Source organism: Salvia hispanica, chromosome 3 (assembly GCF_023119035.1).
Source record: "Salvia hispanica cultivar TCC Black 2014 chromosome 3, UniMelb_Shisp_WGS_1.0, whole genome shotgun sequence".
NCBI lineage: Eukaryota > Viridiplantae > Streptophyta > Magnoliopsida > Lamiales > Lamiaceae > Salvia > Salvia hispanica.
This window is the reverse complement of record NC_062967.1, coordinates 46,998,505-47,003,019: the sequence shown is the minus strand read 5'-3', so window position 1 is coordinate 47,003,019 and position 4,515 is coordinate 46,998,505.

Below are 4,515 nucleotides of genomic sequence, written 5' to 3'. Positions count from 1 at the left end.
CGACGTTCACAGAAGGTGACACAGTCGGTTCTTTGTAGAAGAGAAATAGAATTTCACAACCTAGATAGGCTTTGGCTACCTATCGTGAAAGGTTGCGGTGTCAGAGTCCGCTTGTTTCCTTACCCTAGGAAATAAACGACACTGGTGTGGTATAACAACTGAAGGATCTAACAGTGTTGAGATAAGTCTTTCTTGCTATTTACCGAAAGACGAGGTCTCGGTGATTTCTATTTCTTAATCATTGTTGATATAACATCGAGCATACGATATTGATTATGCACTACTTTGATTTATCAAATGCTGCGGATTTTTCGCAATCCAAGAATCCTAATATCTTGGGTAGTGGTGATCAATGTCTAGAGGTGCTAGTATTGTTGTTGCAATGAATCGTGTGCTGGGTGAGTCCAGTTTGATAATATCCTCAAGAGGTGTTCGAAAAAGGTTTTATTATTCAGAAACCCGGCCGGTTGGAATTTATTCCAGAATAATAAATAAAGATTTTGAACTAGACAACTCTTGGAAAAAGATATTAATTAATTAAAGTCAAATAGCAGACTTAAATTGATTAATGGATATTTATATCTTTAACACGGGAAATAATAGATTAAAGAGGTAAAAGCCCGGATTACTCGTAATTTGGGATTGGACGGACAAGTCAATATTATTATACTATAGTGGATGATAATAATATTCTGTTTGGACTTGTATTAAATTGGGGCTCAATTTAATTAGTAAAAGTCCAACAGGTTTGGCCCAAGTCCAACCTCCATGGATCCCTAATCTGGCCCATCATAACTCAATATAAAAGGAGATTAGAAAGGAGATTTAAAGTGATTTAATACATAAAAATTTTCGTGCTCCCCTCTGGGAGTGGACGAAAAGTCAGTTTTCTCAAAAACTGATATTCTGTCTTCTTTCTATTCAAGCCCTTTTCGATTCTGACAAGCTTTGCCCACCCAAAGGTCATTATCTGAGTTCGGGATACAGATTAGAAGATTCGTGGTCGAGTACGAAGATCTTCATCTGGAGAAGGAGCAAGCAATCGTCGATTCTTTGGAGAATCAGATCGGTAACCCTAATCCGTAGAATATCATGAATTAGGGTTTAATTCCTTAGCATGATTTATGTGCGTTCTTGTATGCAATTTTGATTGTTTAACATGCGGTTAATTGATCACATAATCAGTCAAATAGATCTGGATGCATGATTTATTTGTTTATGCATGACTTCCGCTGTGCAAGGGGCACCAATCCCCCGCAATATGTTTCTGTTTGCTGCTATATTTTCTATTCTTTAAAGTCTTTGAATCCTAATGTAATTTTGGGCATTCTCATTTTAAATTCTTGCATTCTTTTTGTCCATTTTGAATAAAGTTTAGTTTCTTAACTAGGCAGTAAGCAAGTAAACATAGTATCACAAAGAAAAAATATGCTTCAAAGCAAAAAAAAAAAAAGCGAATGTTAAATGTACAAGTGCAAGCTTTACTTAAGCATTTTTATCAAACAGGTGAGTTGCAAGAATTTTCAATGTAATTTCTCATAAGCTCAAATCACACCATTCTAAATTTAGAATGAAAGAATATACAATTGATTCAATTGTTCAGCAATAAATGTCCAAACTCATTATCAATATTCAACAACAATTGTCCAAATGACTCAGCAATTCGATTCATCACGCTCCATTGCATCTCCATATCTCAACCCAACTACATCACACAATACATTTTATTCAACAGATTCCCAAAGCTACGATATGAGGTTTGTGTGAGATTACAATCAGACGTATGGAGAATTTGTGCCTCCCAATTGCAGCAAAATCGAATTCAAACTCTTCTTTTTCTTCTTCTTTGCTATCACAGCCTTCGTCTTCGCATGCGATAAAAAATTGAGAATTAATACGAATCGACATAGAGATAGAGAGAATTTTTTTATTTTTACTGAGAGAGACGATAGAGCAAAGAAAATTTTGATGAATCTCAAAAGGAAGTCAACAATAGCGTTATAAAGGGAGGGGAGAGAATTTTGCATTAAAAAAAAAGTATGCTATGACTTATATATAACAAGGAGGAAATTACAACTGAGGTTAAGAGGGCTCGAACTTGGTACCTCATACATTGATGTCTAAGCTCCTTGCCGCTAGGACAAAGGCTGTGGACTGCTATGACTTGGAGAGGTGCTCATTGTCCCTCACAAATTTTCCCTTAGCATATCAATTCTCTCATAGTATATATTGATGTTGGTCTATAGACAGTGCACCATATATCGCAATATATGAAAATTTATACCGTTACCAAACTAAAATGTTTCGCTAAGGTATCATACCTATCAAAAATCACGGTATATTAAAAATTCACTATTTAAATATTTTTTCCAACTCAATAATGGTCAATTTCATACTCCACTTTTTAAAATCCGGACTCCTCCTATAAATATCCACTTCAATTCATTTCATTTTTCATACATTTCAAGTCTTTTTCATTATCTTCTTTTACTTTTGCTCAGTTTTCTCTAATAATTGTAAATCTAAACTGTGAACCTGACGATAATTAATCGGATAACAAGGATGCTAATCGCTTTATTTCATTAATTTATCGAGTCAATGAAAACCATATGCAACAACCGCTAGTTCCTGAACTCGTATGTATATGCACCATGAGCAAGAAGATGTCGTGGCAAAGGCTTGTTGAGCTTTGCAAACGAGCTATGACAGTAGAAGATGCATTTCATTTTCCCTATAAGGGGTACAACCCAGAAGAATCTTTTTGTTTTGTTGTTGTTCTACATCAACACATTTGAAGACATCATCCTTGGAAATAACCAAAATTTGGGAACATATTGCCGAGTACAATAATCGAATAGACCAAAAGATGCGCCAAAGTGTGACTGCGACATGCTACAAAAGCACTTGTACTAGGTATAAAAATACATGGCGCGGTTTGACAACAACTTTGCCAATACCCAGAAGAGTGGCCTAGCGGCTACAATCTCATCGATTTTTTTAGTGCAAAAACCGAAAGACATCTTTTTTCAAAAGGGGAAGAAAGTTTCAAAAACACCGGCGGCCGAATTTGGGCCTCCATTAAAACCACTAATTAAGCGGCGAGGCCGAAGCTGCAAGTGATACGTTGAAGTGAACCAAAGTCTCAACCACCGACAACTCCTCCACAAACAGGAAGGGGGTGCGTCCATCGATCTTAACATGCAGGAGAGGAACCCTCCACGTCTCCCAAAAGCGGCAAAAAAGAAAAAGAGTGGGGGATGCTTCGACAGATTTGAGCACTAAACCATCCCACCCTACCCCAACCCAACCCAATACGACTATATATAGAGTTGCTGAGTTTATTGGCTAAGAGCATCTCCAATGGTCGGCGAGTGACCGGCTAGCTGATTCCCGACGCTGGCCGGTCCGCTCGCCGAACCATTGTGGGCGGCGAGCGCCATTTCAGCGAGAAATTCGGCGAGCGCTGCCTGATGCGCTCGCCGATCGGCTCGCCGCCATTGTAGGCTGGCGATTGGCCAACGTATTTTTTTTAGAATTTAATTTCTGAAACACTATATATACGCGATTTGAACGTCATTTTCATTTGCACCGCTTGTGTTAACGAGCTTTCTCTCTCTCTCTGAATTTCTATACAAGAGCAATAACGCGAAATGAGTAACGCGGGTGGTAGTGGTGGTAGTGGTGGGGATGCTGAGGAGGAGTTTGAACGCCAAGTGTTGGAACAGTTAGAGGCCTATACGACCCGCGAGGCAGAGCGGCTGTTAGAAAGGGCCTTGCAGCCGCGGGTTCCTCGACCACCTCTGTGACATCCTTAACCCGAAATATGCATCAATTTGCATATTGATATATATTCATTTATTAGTGCATATTTATAATGTTATTTACATAATTATATTTTATACATATATATGAATATGTAAACGTGTGCATGGGATATATATTGTGTATTTTGACTAGTATCTTAATAATTAAGTAAGCTTCATTTTATATATTTTTATTTAGAATATTAAATGATTATTTTTGTTCATAAGGTATATGGGTGACACGTATCACTATGATTAACTATATACATGCCATTTGGGTTACTAATATTTTAATTAATAGACATAAGTCTCGGCAAATAACCAAGATATTTTCGTACTACTACTATATATATATTCTATAGGAATATTGAGGGAAAAACTTAGAAGAAAAATAGAGGGAGGAAATACAAATTGAAGAAAGGATCGGACCTTTTAAATTAGGAGTCAGAATCACGAGTTCGGTAAAAATATCTATTATAATCAGGTGTGTATAAATCACACTTTTAATTTTGCATATTTTATGTGATTGAATGTTATGTGTTAAATTGGAGTGAATATTTGAATTATATGATGCGAGATTAAAATGGTTATGTGTATTTGATATTGATGGTGGAATATGATATGGATATGTGAGTGGTGCTTTTGATATGTTTTTATATGGCATTGGAATATCTTGAATTATTGGATTAAAGAAGATATGTGACAGTCTTGC